We start from the raw sequence: 16,491 nt of genomic DNA, 5'->3' as shown, positions 1-16,491 counted from the left end.
CTCTCCACTCCCTCCTTCTCTCCACTCCCTCTACTCCCTCCTTCCCTCCACTCCCTCCTTCTCTCCACTCCCTCTACTCCCTCCTTCCCTCCACTCCCTCCTTCTCTCCACTCCCTCTACTCCCTCCTTCTCTCCACTCCCTCCTTCTCTCCACTCCCTCCTTCTCTCCACTCCCTCCTTCTCTCCACTCCCTCCTTCTCTCCACTCCCTCTACTCCCTCCTTCCCTCCACTCCCTCCTTCTCTCCACTCCCTCTACTCCCTCCTTCCCTCCACTCCCTCCTTCTCTCCACTCCCTCCTTCTCTCCACTCCCTCTACTCCCTCCTTCTCTCCACTCCCTCCTTCTCTCCATTCCCTCCTTCTCTCCACTCCCTCCTTCTCTCCACTCCCTCTACTCCCTCCTTCCCTCCACTCCCTCCTTCTCTCCACTCCCTCTACTCCCTCCTTCTCTCCACTCCCTCCTTCTCTCCACTCCCTCCTTCTCTCCACTCCCTCTACTCCCTCCTTCTCTCCACTCCCTCTACTCCCTCCTTCTCTCCACTCCCTCCTTCTCTCCACTCCCTCTACTCCCTCCTTCTCTCCACTCCCTCCTTCTCTCCACTCCCTCTACTCCCTCCTTCTCTCCACTCCCTCTATCCCTCCTTCTCTCCACTCCCTCCTTCTCTCCACTCCCTCTACTCCCTCCTTCTCTCCACTCCCTCTATCCCTCCTTCTCTCTACTCCCTCCTTCCCTCCACTCCCTCCTTCTCTCCACTCCCTCTACTCCCTCCTTCCCTCCACTCCCTCCTTCTCTCCACTCCCTCCTTCTCTCCACTCCCTCTACTCCCTCCTTCCCTCTACTCCCTCTATCCCTCTACTCCCTCTATCCCTCCTTCTCTCCACTCCCTCCTTCTCTCCACTCCCTCTACTCCCTCCTTCTCTCCGCTCCCTCTACTCCCTCCTTCTCTCCACTCCCTCCTTCTCTCCACTCCCTCTACTCCCTCCTTCTCTCCACTCCCTCCTTCTCTCCACTCCCTCTACTCCCTCCTTCTCTCCACTCCCTCTACTCCCTCCTTCTCTCCACTCCCTCCTTCTCTCCACTCCCTCCTTCTCTCCACTCCCTCTACTCCCTCCTTCTCTCCACTCCCTCCTTCTCTCCACTCCCTCTACTCCCTCCTTCTCTCCACTCCCTCCTTCTCTCCACTCCCTCTACTCCCTCCTTCTCTCCACTCCCTCTACTCCCTCCTTCTCTCCACTCCCTCCTTCTCTCCACTCCCTCTACTCCCTCCTTCTCTCCACTCCCTCTACTCCCTCCTTCTCTCCACTCCTCCTTCTCTCCACTCCCTCTACTCCCTCCTTCTCTCCACTCCCTCTACTCCCTCCTTCTCTCCACTCCCTCCTTCTCTCCACTCCCTCTACTCCCTCCTTCTCTCCACTCCCTCTACTCCCTCTTTCTCTCCACTCCCTCCTTCTCTCCACTCCCTCCTTCTCTCCACTCCCTCTACTCCCTCCTTCTCTCCACTCCCTCTACTCCCTCCTTCCATCTACTCCCTCTATCCCTCTACTCCCTCTATCCCTCCTTCCCTCTATCCCTCCTTCCCTCTATCCCTCCTTCCCTCTATCCCTCCTTCCCTCTCCTCCCTCTATCCCTCCTACCCTCTACTCCCTCTACTCCCTCTATCCCTCCTTCTCATTTAAACCTCTACTGTTTAAACCAATGGGGACAAAAACTTTAAAATGTTAATGATTATCGTGTGTGTGGAGATTGAGATGGAGAATTGGTCTCATATCGAGAAGGAGAGTTGGCCTCATATTGAGACGGAGAGTTGGCCTCATATCGAGACGGAGAATTGGCCTCATATCGAGATGGAGAGTTGGCCTCATATCGAGATGGAGAATTGGCCTCATATCGAGGCGGAGAGTTGGCCTCATATCGAGATGGAGAGTTGGCCTCATATCGAGACGGAGAGTTGGCCTCATATCGAGATGGAGAGTTGGCCTCATATCGAGATGGAGAATTGGCCTCATATCGAGATGGAGAGTTGGCCTCATATCGAGATGGAGAATTGGCCTCATATCGAGACGGAGAATTGGCCTCATATCGAGACGGAGAGTTGGCCTCATATCGAGATGGAGAGTTGGCCTCATATCGAGACGGAGAATTGGCCTCATATCGAGATGGAGAGTTGGCCTCATATCGAGATGGAGAGTTGGCCTCATATCGAGATGGAGAGTTGGCCTCATATCGAGGCGGAGAGTTGGCCTCATATCGAGACGGAGAGTTGGCCTCATATCGAGGCGGAGAGTTGGCCTCATATCGAGATGGAGAGTTGGCCTCATATCGAGACGGAGAGTTGGCCTCATATCGAGATGGAGAGTTGGCCTCAGAGTTGGCCTCATATCGAGATGGAGAGTTGGCCTCATATCGAGACGGAGAGTTGGCCTCATATCGAGACGGAGAGTTGGCCTCATATCGAGACGGAGAGTTGGCCTCAGAGTTGGCCTCATATCGAGATGGAGAGTTGGCCTCATATCGAGACGGAGAGTTGGCCTCAGAGTTGGCCTCATATCGAGACGGAGAGTTGGCCTCATATCGAGATGGAGAGTTGGCCTCAGAGTTGGCCTCATATCGAGACGGAGAGTTGGCCTCAGAGTTGGCCTCATATCGAGACGGAGAGTTGGCCTCAGAGTTGGGGGGGTTGAATGGATGCTGATCAGAAGTTTGCCAAGTCAAGATATCCAAGCATCCTTTTTGACACCATTTTCCCCATATATAGTGCACCACTTTTCACAAAGTTCCATACTGTATGTATCTGGTCTAAAGTAGTGCACTATGTAGGGAACAAGGCTGCCATTTTGGGACGGAATGCTTCAAAACCCGTTATTAACCGGGTCTCAGATAACAGACTCTTCCATGGTCCCAGTTAGAGGTCTGTGTCTCATTGATAAAGTGAAGTTAGGACGGGGCACACTGCCCCACACGGCACCGTCTGCTTCAACAAGACAAACCTCTTGAATACAGGGATCTGTGGGGAAACACAGCATCCTCTTTCCTGTCGTGACATCAGCACACAAAGCTTGGGTTCCCATTTGTTTGGCTCTAAAGCATATCAGCACACAAAGCTTGGGTTCCCATTTGTTTGGCTCTAAAGCATATCAGCACACAAAGCTTGGGTTCCCATTTGTTTGGCTCCAAAGTATATCAGCACACAAAGCTTGGGTTCCCATTTGTTTGGCTCTAAAGTATATCAGCACACAAAGCTTGGATTCCCATTTGTTTGGCTCTAAAGCATATTAGCACACAAAGCTTGGGTCCCCATTTATTTGGCTCTAAAGTATATCAGCACACAAAGCTTGGGTCCCCATTTGTTTGGCTCTAAAGTATATCAACACACAAAGCTTGGGTTCCCATTTGTTTGGATCTAAAGTATATCAGCACACAAAGCTTGGGTCCCCATTTGTTTGGCTCTAAAATATATCAGCACACAAAGCTTGGGTTCCCATTTGTTTGGCTCTAAAGCATATCAGCACACAAAGCTTGGGTTCCCATTTATTTGGCTCTAAAGTATATCAGCACACAAAGCTTGGGTTCCCATTTGTTTGGCTCTAAAGTATATCAGCACACAAAGCTTGGGTTCCCATTTGTTTGGCTCTAAAGTATATCAGCACACAAAGCTTGGGTTCCCATTTGTTTGGCTCTAAAGTATATCAGCACACAAAGCTTGGGTTCCCATTTGTTTGGCTCTAAAGCATATCAGCACACAAAGCTTGGGTTCCCATTTGTTTGGCTCTAAAGCATATCAGCACACAAAGCTTGGGTTCCCATTTGTTTGGCTCTAAAGCATATCAGCACACAAAGCTTGGGTCCCCATTTGTTTGGCTCTAAAGTATATCAGCACACAAAGCTTGGGTTCCCATTTGTTTGGCTCTAAAGTATATCAGCACACAAAGCTTGGGTCCCCATTTGTTTGGCTCTAAAGCATATCAGCACACAAAGCTTGGGTCCCCATTTGTTTGGCTCTAAAGCATATCAGCACACAAAGCTTGGGTTCCCATTTGTTTGGCTCTAAAGCATATCAGCACACAAAGCTTGGGTTCCCATTTGTTTGGCTCTAAAGCATATCAGCACACAAAGCTTGGGTCCCCATTTGTTTGGCTCTAAAGCATATCAGCACACAAAGCTTGGGTTCCCATTTGTTTGGCTCTAAAGCATATCAGCACACAAAGCTTGGGTTCCCATTTGTTTGGCTCTAAAGCATATCAGCACACAAAGCTTGGGTCCCCATTTGTTTGGCTCTAAAGCATATCAGCACACAAAGCTTGGGTTCCCATTTGTTTGGCTCTAAAGCATATCAGCACACAAAGCTTGAGTTGGGGTGGGCAGTCTATGTTTGTTTTTCTATGATTTGGGGATTTGTATGTTTCGACCTAGTATGGTTCTCAATCAGAGGCAGGTGTCATTAGTTGTCTCTGATTGAGAATCATACTTAGGTAGCCTGGGTTGCACTGTTTCTTTGTCGGTGATTGTCTGTGTTAGTTGCTTGTGTCAGCACAGTTCTCATTATAGCGTCACGGTCGTTATTCGTTTATTGGTTATTGTTTTGGTATAGGTTGTGTTCAGTGCTTTCTTTAATTAAACATCTCCTTCTGTAGCTCAGTTGGTAGAGCATGGCGCTTGTAACGCCAGGGTAGTGGGTTCGATCCCCGGGACCACCCATACGTAGAATGTATGCACACATGACTGTAAGTCGCTTTGGATAAAAGCGTCTGCTAAATGGCATATATTATTATTATATTATTATATATTAACACATACCACGCTGCATTTTGGTCCTCCGATCCTTCTCGCCTCTCCTCTTCAGATGAAGAGGAGGACGACCGTGACATCCTTTCAGAGTTTGACGTGACGGTGTTAGGTTTTGTTAGCTGTTGTTAGCTCAAATCCACATTACAATCTAGGATCCATAGAACCCTCAAGGTTATCTGCCTTCACTGGGTTTACATATATCATCTTGTTTTTGTATTAGTTTTAGCATCTTGTCTAAAGAACCAAAAGGTTCTATATAGAACCCTAAATAACCCTTTTGTTCTAAGAGTGCAATCTAAGAGTGTAATCTAAGAGTGTAATCTAAGTGTGTAATTTAAGAGTGTAATCTAAGAGTGTAATCTAAGAGTGTAATCTAAGAGTGTAATCTAAGTGTGTAATCTAAGTGTGTAATCTAAGAGTGTAATCTAAGAGTGTAATCTAAGAGTGTAATCTAAGAGTGGAATCTAAGTGTGTAATCTAAGAGTGTAATCTAAGAGTGTAATCTAAGAGTGTAATCTAAGAGTGTAATCTAAGTGTGTAATCTAAGAGTGTAATCTAAGAGTGTAATCTAAGAGTGGAATCTAAGAGTGGAATCTAAGAGTGGAATCTAAGTGTGTAATCTAAGAGTGTAATCTAAGAGTGGAATCTAAGTGCGTAATCTAAGAGTGTAATCTAAGAGCGTAATCTAAGTGCGTAATCTAAGTGCGTAATCTAAGTGCGTAATCTAAGTGCGTAATCTAAGTGCGTAATCTAAGAGTGTAATCTAAGTGTGTAATCTAAGTGCGTAATCTAAGAGTGTAATCTAAGAGTGTAATCTAAGTGCGTAATCTAAGTGTGTAATCTAAGAGCGTAATCTAAGAGCGTAATCTAAGAGCGTAATCTAAGAGCGTAATCTAAGAGCGTAATCTAAGAGTGTAATCTAAGTGTGTAATCTAAGTGCGTAATCTAAGAGTGTAATCTAACTGCGTAATCTAAGTGCGTAATCTAAGAGTTTAATCTAAGTGTGTAATCTAAGAGTGTAATCTAAGAGTGTAATCTAAGAGTGTAATCTAAGTGTGTAATCTAAGAGTGTAATCTAAGTGTCTAATCTAAGTGCGTAATCTAAGTGCGTAATCTAAGAGCGTAATCTAAGAGCGTAATCTAAGAGTGTAATCTAAGTGCGTAATCTAAGTGCATAATCTAAGTGCGTAATCTAAGAGTTTAATCTAAGTGTGTAATCTAAGAGTGTAATCTAAGAGTGTAATCTAAGTGTGTAATCTAAGAGTGTAATCTAAGTGTGTAATCTAAGAGTGTAATCTAAGTGTGTAATCTAAGAGTGTAATCTAAGTGTGTAATCTAAGAGTGTAATCTAAGAGTGTAATCTAAGAGTGTAATCTAAGTGTGTAATCTAAGAGTGTAATCTAAGTGTCTAATCTAAATGCGTAATCTAAGTGCGTAATCTAAGTGCGTAATCTAAGTGTGTAATCTAAGAGTGTAATCTAAGAGTGTAATCTAAATGCGTAATCTAAGAGCGTAATCTAAGTGCGTAATCTAAGTGTGTAATCTAAGAGCGTAATCTAAGAGCGTAATCTAAGAGCGTAATCTAAGAGCGTAATCTAAGAGCGTAATCTAAGAGTGTAATCTAAGTGTGTAATCTAAGTGCGTAATCTAAGAGCGTAATCTAAGAGCGTAATCTAAGAGTGTAATCTAACTGCGTAATCTAAGTGCGTAATCTAAGAGTTTAATCTAAGTGTGTAATCTAAGAGTGTAATCTAAGAATGTAATCTAAGAGTGTAATCTAAGTGTGTAATCTAAGAGTGTAATCTAAGTGTCTAATCTAAGTGCGTAATCTAAGTGCGTAATCTAAGAGCGTAATCTAAGAGCGTAATCTAAGAGTGTAATCTAAGTGCGTAATCTAAGTGCATAATCTAAGTGCGTAATCTAAGAGTGTAATCTAAGAGTGTAATCTAAGTGTGTAATCTAAGAGTCTAATCTAAGTGTGTAATCTAAGAGTGTAATCTAAGTGTGTAATCTAAGAGTGTAATCTAAGTGTGTAATCTAAGAGTGTAATCTAAGTGTGTAATCTAAGAGTGTAATCTAAGAGTGTAATCTAAGAGTGTAATCTAAGTGTGTAATCTAAGAGTGTAATCTAAGTGTCTAATCTAAATGCGTAATCTAAGTGCGTAATCTAAGAGCGTAATCTAAGAGCGTAATCTAAGAGTGTAATCTAAGTGCGTAATCTAAGTGCGTAATCTAAGTGTGTAATCTAAGAGTGTAAAAAAAAAATTCCGGAGTTCTAAATTGAGCAGCTGCTGAAAAATGAGCTCCTGTATTTATTGAGATTTAAATGTTTTTTTAGAGTGAAGTACATCGAAAAAATCAAGAGAAAACTGCAAGACTCAATAGAAGACAAAACAAGGAACAAACTAAACAAGACAGGCTTTTGAAAAATAACTATTTTTTTCATAAAATTGTACAGTTATCTTAGCTAGGTGAATTGCTAACAGAATTGTTTACTTGTTGCTAAGCAGTTGCTAGGGACTCTCCTGGAAGAAGCTAGCTAGCTTACAAAGAATAACAACAAAAAATATCTAGTTAACAGAAGAAAGGAAGACAAAATAAGGACAAAAGAAGGACAGAAGAAAAAGGAAAAGAAAGAGGACAACAAAGTGAAACAGTCAGCACTTCTATTGCAACTTCGTATTTCGTCGTCTAACGTAGTCTACACTGCTATCTGCCCAGCAGCTAGCCAGCTAGCAAACGTCCACCGTCTACCGAATAGCAGCACTGTAGAAACTATTACACTCAACTGAACGACTTGATTAGTGTAGTGTTAGCTAGCTACATAGTTGTCTTTGCTGTCTTCGTATCCAAGATAATTGTGTAGTTTAGAGCGTGTAGTCTTAGAGTGATTATCTTAATTTACCGAGGTTAGCTAGCCAGCTATTTGTCGTCCTTAACGTAGGAGACACTGCTAGCTAGCCAACAGCTAGCCAACGTCTACTGAATAGAACTTCCGCACTCAACAACCCGGTCGCATTCCGCTTCGCTCCACAGGTAGTATCACATTTTTCATTTCATTTCATTACAGCACAACGGTTTGATTTGTTTGATCGTAGCTAGCTACATAGCTAGCTACATAGCCGTCTGTGTATCAAAGATAATTGTGTAGTCTAGAGCGATTTTCTAGGTTAGCTAGCCAGCTATTGTCGTTCTTTTAACGCAACGTAACGTAATCAACACTGCTAGCTAGCCAGCTAGCCCCCGAATAGCAGCACTGTAGAAACTACTACACTCAACGGAACGACTTGATTAGTGTAGTGTCAACAACGCAGCCACTGTCAGCTAGCCTACAAAGTCAACAACGCAGCCACTGCCAGCTAGCCTACTTCAGCAGTACTGTATCATTTTTAATAATTTTAGTCAATAAGATTCTTGCTACGTAAGCTTAACTTTCTGAACATTCGAGACGTGTAGTCCACTTGTCATTCCAATCTCCTTGCATTAGCGTAGCCTCTTCTGTAGCCTGTCAACTATGTGTCTGTCTATCCCTGTTCTCTCCTCTCTGCACAGACCATACAAACGCTCCACACCGCGTGGCCGCTGCCACCCTAATCTGGTGGTCCCAGCGCGCACGACCCACGTGGAGTTCCAGGTCTCCGGTAGCCTCTGGAACTGCCGATCTGCAGCCAACAAGGCAGAGTTCATCTCAGCCTATGCCTCCCTCCAGTCCCTCGACTTCTTGGCACTGACAGAAACATGGATCACCACAGATAACACTGCTACTCCTACTGCTCTCTCTTCGTCCGCCCACGTGTTCTCGCACACCCCGAGAGCTTCTGGTCAGCGGGGTGGTGGCATAGGGATCCTTCTCTCTCCCATGTGGTCATTCTCTCTTTCTCCCCTTACCCATCTGTCTATCGCCTCCTTTGAATTTCATGCTGTCACAGTTACCAGCCCTTTCAAGCTTAACATCCTTATCATTTATCGCCCTCCAGGTCCCCTCGGAGAGTTCATCAATGAGCTTGATGCCTTGATAAGCTCCTTTCCTGAGGACGGCTCACCTCTCACAGTTCTGGGCGACTTTAACCTCCCCACGTCTACCTTTGACTCATTCCTCTCTGCCTCCTTCTTTCCACTCCTCTCCTCTTTTGACCTCACCCTCTCACCTTCCCCCCTACTCACAAGGCAGGCAATACGCTCGACCTCATCTTTACTAGATGCTGTTCTTCCACTAACCTCATTGCAACTCTCCTCCAAGTCTCCGACCACTACCTTGTATCCTTTTCCCTCTCGCTCTCATCCAACACTTCCCACACTGCCCCTACTCGGATGGTATCGCGCCGTCCCAACCTTCGCTCTCTCTCCCCCGCTACTCTCTCCTCTTCCATCCTATCATCTCTTCCCTCTGCTCAAACCTTTTCCAACCTATCTCCTGATTCTGCCTCCTCAACCCTCCTCTCCTCCCTTTCTGCATCCTTTGACTCTCTATGTCCCCTATCTTCCAGGCCGGCTCGGTCCTCCCCTCCCGCTCCGTGGCTTGACGACTCAATGCGAGCTCACAGAACAGGGCTCCGGAAGGCCGAGCGGAAATGGAGGAAAACTCGCCTCCCTGCGGACCTGGCATCCTTTCACTCCCTCCTCTCTACATTTTCCTCCTCTGTCTCTGCTGCTAAAGCCACTTTCTACCACTCTAAATTCCAAGCATCTGCCTCTAACCCTAGGAAGCTCTTTGCCACATTCTCCTCCCTCCTGAATCCTCCTCCCCCTCCCCCCTCCCCCTCTCTGCAGATGACTTCGTCAACCATTTTGAAAAGAAGATCGACGACATCCGATCCTCGTTTGCTAAGTCAAACAACACCGCTGGTTCTGCTCACACTGCCCTACCCTGTGCTCTGACCTCTTTCTCCCCTCTCTCTCCAGATGAAATCTCGCGTCTTGTGACGGCCGGCCGCCCAACAACCTGCCCGCTCGACCCTATCCCCTCCTCTCTTCTCCAGACCATTTCCGGAGACCTTCTCCCTTACCTCACCTCGCTCATCAACTTATCCCTGACCGCTGGCTACGTCCCTTCCGTCTTCAAGAGAGCGAGAGTTGCACCCCTTCTGAAAAAACCTACACTCGATCCCTCCGATGTCAACAACTACAGACCAGTATCCCTTCTTTCTTTTCTCTCCAAAACTCTTGAACGTGCCGTCCTTGGTCAGCTCTCCCGCTATCTCTCTCAGAATGACCTTCTTGATCCAAATCAGTCAGGTTTCAAGACTAGTCATTCAACTGAGACTGCTCTTCTCTGTATCACGGAGGCGCTCCGCACCGCTAAAGCTAACTCTCTCTCCTCTGCTCTCATCCTTCTAGACCTATCGGCTGCCTTCGATACTGTGAACCATCAGATCCTCCTCTCCACCCTCTCCGAGTTGGGCATCTCCGGCGCGGCCCACGCTTGGATTGCGTCCTACCTGACAGGTCGCTCCTACCAGGTGGCGTGGCGAGAATCTGTCTCCTCACCACGCGCTCTCACCACTGGTGTCCCCCAGGGCTCTGTTCTAGGCCCTCTCCTATTCTCGCTATACACCAAGTCACTTGGCTCTGTCATAACCTCACATGGTCTCTCCTATCATTGCTATGCAGACGACACACAATTAATCTTCTCCTTTCCCCCTTCTGATGACCAGGTGGCGAATCGCATCTCTGCATGTCTGGCAGACATATCAGTGTGGATGACGGATCACCACCTCAAGCTGAACTTCGGCAAGACGGAGCTGCTCTTCCTCCCGGGGAAGGACTGCCCGTTCCATGATCTCGCCATCACGGTTGACAACTCCATTGTGTCCTCCTCCCAGAGCGCTAAGAACCTTGGCGTGATCCTGGACAACAAACTGTCGTTCTCAACTAACATCAAGGCGGTGGCCCGTTCCTGTAGGTTCATGCTCTACAACATCCGCAGAGTACGACCCTGCCTCACACAGGAAGCGGCGCAGGTCCTAATCCAGGCACTTGTCATCTCCCGTCTGGATTACTGCAACTCGCTGTTGGCTGGGCTCCCTGCCTGTGCCATTAAACCCCTACAACTCATCCAGAACGCCGCAGCCCGTCTAGTGTTCAACCTTCCCAAGTTCTCTCACGTCACCCCGCTCCTCCGCTCTCTCCACTGGCTTCCAGTTGAAGCTCGCATCCGCTACAAGACCATGGTGCTTGCCTACGGAGCTGTGAGGGGAACGGCACCTCAGTACCTCCAGGCTCTGATCAGGCCCTACACCCAAATAAGGGCACTGCGTTCATCCACCTCTGGCCTGCTCGCCTCCCTACCACTGAGGAAGTACAGTTCCCGCTCAGCTCAGTCAAAACTGTTCGCTGCTCTGGCTCCCCAATGGTGGAACAAACTCCCTCACGACGCCAGGACAGCGGAGTCAATCACCACCTTCCGGAGACACCTGAAACCCCACCTCTTTAAGGAACACCTAGAATAGGATAAAGTAATCCTTCTCACCCCCCCTTAAAAGATTTAGATGCACTATTGTAAAGTGGTTGTTCCACTGGATGTCATAAGGTGAATGCACCAATTTGTAAGTCGCTCTGGATAAGAGCGTCTGCTAAATGACTTAAATGTAAATGTAAATGTAAATGTAATCTAAGTGCGTAATCTAAGAGCGTAATCTAAGAGTGTAATCTAAGAGTGTAATCTACATTTACATTACATTTAAGTCATTTAGCAGACGCTCTTATCCAGAGCGATTTGTGTAATCTAAGTGCGTAATCTAAGAGTGTAATCTAAGAGTGTAATCTAAGTGTGTAATCTAAGAGTGTAATCAAACTACAGAGTTTTTACTCTTCCCTCCATTTCTTTGACACATTTCACATAAGCTTAAATTCACATTCCTTCTTCACTCTGTCTCCTCTGTCATCACAGTGACAGACAGTCAACATCAATCATCACACATAATTAAATTACACCTATTGCCTGTTATTTAAACTAATCTTTTCATCATGCCATGTCATTCCTTTATCTGATTAACCTCATATCTGATTAACCTCCTGTCTGATTAACCTCATATCTGATTAACCTCCTGTCTGATTAATCAACTGTCTGATTAACCTCCTGTCTGATTAACCTCCTGTCTGATTAACCTCCTGTCTGATTAACATCCTGTCTGATAAACCTCCTGTCTGATTAACCTCCTGTCTGATTAATCAACTGTCTGACTAACCTCCTGTCTGACTAACCTCCTGTCTGATTAACCTTCTATCTGATTAATCAACTGTCTGATTAACCTCCTGTCTGATTAACCTCATATCTGATTAATCAACTGTCTGATTAACCTCCTGTCTGATTAGTCAACTGTCTGATTAACCTCCTGTCTGACTAACCTCATATCTGATTAACCTAATATCGGATTAACCTCATATCTGATTAACATCCTATGTAAAATAGATCCTATCTGATTAACCTCCTGTCTGATTAACCAACTGTCTGAATAACCTCCTGTCTGATTAATCTCCTGTCTGATTAACCTCATATCTGATTAACATCCTGTCTGATTAACATCCTGTCTGATTAACCTCCTGTCTGATTAACCTCCTGTCTGATTAACCTCCTGTTTGATTAATCTCCTGTCTGATTAACATCCTGTCTGATTAATCTCCTGTCTGATTAACCTCATATCTGATTAATCAACTGTCTGATTAACCTCCTGTCTGATTAATCAACTGTCTGATTAACCTCCTGTCTGACTAACCTCATATCTGATTAACCTCATATCTGATTAATCCACTGTCTGACTAACCTCCTGTCTGATTAATCTCCTGTCTGATTAACCTCATATCTGATTAACCTCATATCTGATTAATCCACTGTCTGATTAACCTCCTGTCTGACTAACCTCCTGTCTGATTAATCTCCTGTCTGATTAACCTCCTGTCTGACTAAGCTCCTGTCTAATTAACCTCCTGTCTGATTAACCTCCTGTCTAATTAACCTCATATCTGATTAACATCCTATGTAAATCAGATCCTATCTGATTAACCTCCTGTCTGATTAACCAACTGTCTGAATAACCTCCTGTCTGATTAACCTCCTGTCTGATTAACCTCATATCTGATTAACATCCTGTCTGATTAACATCCTGTCTGATTAACCTCCTGTCTGATTAACCTCCTGTCTGATTAACCTCCTGTCTCATTAACCTCATGTCTGATTATCCTCATATCTGATTAACATCCTATGTAATTCAGATCCTGTCTGATACTCTCCTGTCTGATTAACCTCCTGTTTGATTAATCTCATGTCTGATTAACATCCTGTCTGATTAACCTCCTGTCTGATTAATCTCCTGTCTCATTAACCTCATATCTGATTAACATCCTGTCTGATTAACATCCTGTCTGATTAACCTCCTGTCTGATTAACCTCCTGTCTGATTAACCTCATGTCTGATTAACCTCATGTCTGAATATCCTCATATCTGATTAACATCCTATGTAATTCAGATCCTGTCTGATTAACCTCCTGTCTGATTAACCTCCTGTTTGATTAATCTCCTGTCTGATTAACATCCTGTCTGATTAACCTCCTGTCTGATTAACCTCCTGTCTGATTAACCTCATGTCTGAATATCATCATATCTGATTAACATCCTATGTAATTCAGATCCTGTCTGATTAACCTCCTGTCTGATTAACCTCCTGTTTGATTAATCTCCTGTCTGATTAACATCCTGTCTGATTAACCTCCTGTCTGATTAACCTCCTGTCTCATTAACCTCATATCTGATTAACATCCTGTCTGATTAACATCCTGTCTGATTAACCTCCTGTCTGATTAACATCCTGTCTGATTAACCTCATGTCTGATTATCCTCATATCTGATTAACATCCTATGTAATTCAGATCCTGTCTGATTAACCTCCTGTCTGATTAACCCCCTGTCTGATTAATCTCCTGTCTGACTAACCTCCTGTCTGATTAACCTCCTGTCTGATTAATCAACTATATGATTAACCTCCTGTCTGATTAATCAACTATCTGATTAACCTCCTGTCTGATTAATCAACTGTCTGACTAACCTCCTGTCTGATTAACCTCTTGTCTGATTAATCAACTGTCTGATTAACCTCCTGTCTGATTAACCTCCTGTCTGATTAATCAACTCTGATTAATCTCCTGTCTGATTAACCTCCTATGTAATTCAGATCCTGTCTGATTAACCTCCTGTCTGATTAATCAACTGTCTGATTAACCTCCTGTCTGATTAATCAACTGTCTGATTAACCTCCTGTCTGATTAATCTCCTGTCTGATTAACCTCCTGTCTGATTAACCTCCTGTCTGATTAATCAACTATCTGATTAACCTTCTATCTGATTAACCAATGATCTAATTAATTAACTATCTGATCTGAGCTGTCATCAGCCATGTTTGACTCACCCCTTTAGAAACTGTCAGACTTTTCTTGCTTATCTTCTGGCCTGCTGGCTTGTTATAGTGCTGGGATTTCTTATGTCTACCTGTAATCTAGACTAACATGTTTGTCTACGAAGACGTCAACTGCAATGCAATTTGTTATACTTGCTTGTGCAGGAGAATGTCAGTGTAAGTGTCCCAGAATGAAAGAGTGCACGTGGGTGTGGCAGTCCAACCCTGTTCCTGGAGAGATACCCTCCCGTAGGTTTTTCACTCCAACCCCAGTTGTAACCAACCTGTTTCAGTTTATCAACCAACTAATAGAATCGGAATGTTCTAGATTGTTCTAGAATCAGGTGTTCTAGATTGTTCTAGAATCGGAATGTTCTAGATTGTTCTAGAATCAGGTGTTCTAGATTGGCGTTGGAGCGAAAATGTACAGGACGGTAGCTCTCCAGGAATAAGGTTGTTGTAATGTCTTAGGATGCATCCCCAAATTATACCCTGTTCCCTATATTCAATAGTCCACTACTTTTGACCAGAACCCTATGAGGCCAGGTCAAAAGTAGTGAACTATATAGGGCGCCATTTGGGAAACAAATGTATAGTCTGTGAGTGCTGCTCTCTGCAGTCTCTGGCCAGAATCAGGCAAAATCAAAGCGATAAGTCGACTTCCTGTTTCACAGCACTTGCTTCTCGTAGAATGTATTTCACACAGTAATAGGGGTGACATAGCTGCCTAACGATGCTAGGCGTCAGCTCCGAAGTGCATTTGAGTCAATGCCAAAACGTCACATAAAAATGGGTACTCTGATTTATTTTTTCCCCCATTTTTTTTTTTTTTGGGGGGGGGGACAAAGAAAGGAGGTTTCAACATTCCAGAGGCAGGCAGACTGACAGCTAGTCTGTTGATCGTCTGTATGCTGAGATTTAGAAGAGGAGGAGAGGAAGAGAGAGAAAAACATATTGTGCCAAAGAGCAACAAGGGAGGAAACTTTAAAATGTAGAACGAAGTTTCTCAGACCTCAGTCCCAAAAAATGTTTTTTTGTAAATGTGGCCCAACGTTCGCTGACTGATTTAAAACTGTCCAGATCTGTGTCTTAAATGACAATATTCCCTATATAGTACACTACTATAGACCAGAGCCCTATTCCCTATATAATAACAATATGCCATTTAGCAGACGCTTTTATCCAAAGCAACTTACAGTCATGTGTGCATACATTCTACGTATGGGTGGTCCCGGGAATCGAACCCACTACCCTGGCGTTACAAGCGCCATGCTCTACCAACTGAGCTACAGAACCAAAGGGGGAAAGGGGGCAATGGGCTTGGTGGGAAAGGGGGCAAGGGGCTTGGTGGGAAAGGGGGCAATGGGCTTGGTGGGAAAGGGGGAAAGGGGACAAGGGGCTTGGTGGGAAAGGGGGCAATGGGCTTGGTGGGAAAGGGGGAAAGGGGACAAGGGGCTTGGTGGGAAAGGGGGCCAGGGGGAAAGGGGGCCAGTGGACAAGGGGGAAAGGGGGCCAGGGGACAAGGGGGAAAGGGGGCAAGGGGCTTGGTGGGAAAGGGGGCAAGGTGGAAAGGGGGCAAGGGGCTAGGTGGGAAAGGGGACAAGGGGGCAAGGGGGCAATGGGAAAGGGGGCAAGGGGGAAAGGGGGCAAGGGGATTGGTGGGAAAGGGGGCAAGGGGGCAAGTGGAAAGGGGGCAAGGGGCTTGGTGGGAAAGGGGACAAGGGGGAAAGGGGGCGAGGGGCTTGGTGGGAAAGGGGGCAAGGGGAAACAGGGGGAAAGGGGGCAAGGGCGAAAGGGGGCAGGGGACAAGGGGGAAAAGGGGAAAGGGGGAAAGGGGGCAAGGAGAAAGGGGGCAAGGAGAAAGGGGGCCAGTGATGGTTGTCGGACGAAACCCGTTGATATGTGATCGTCTGAAATGCCCATCAAGTATTATTATCATTATTAAGAATTCTTAACAACAACGTATTGTCTCGTCTTGGATGAAGAAGGATATGATAACGCTGCTAAACCATTAGTGTCCTTATGCTGCTCTACCATTGAGTTCGAGTTTATTTTATTTGTACAGGGACAGTGCACATTAATCAACGTTTCAGTAAAAGTGACGGTTTTAGCCAGCTAATTTTCAACCTCAGTCCCTGGGCAGGTTATTAAAAACAATTACAATATAGACCATATCAACATAGGACAAGCAAGACATAGCATACAGACAGAGCAACATAGGACAAGCAAGACATAGCATACAGACAGAGCAACATAGGACAAGCAAGACATAGCATACAGACAGAGCAACATAGGACAAGCAAGACGTAGCATACA

Source organism: Oncorhynchus gorbuscha, linkage group LG12 (genome assembly GCF_021184085.1).
Source record: "Oncorhynchus gorbuscha isolate QuinsamMale2020 ecotype Even-year linkage group LG12, OgorEven_v1.0, whole genome shotgun sequence".
Lineage (NCBI taxonomy): Eukaryota > Metazoa > Chordata > Actinopteri > Salmoniformes > Salmonidae > Oncorhynchus > Oncorhynchus gorbuscha.
This window is presented reverse-complemented; position numbering follows the sequence as displayed.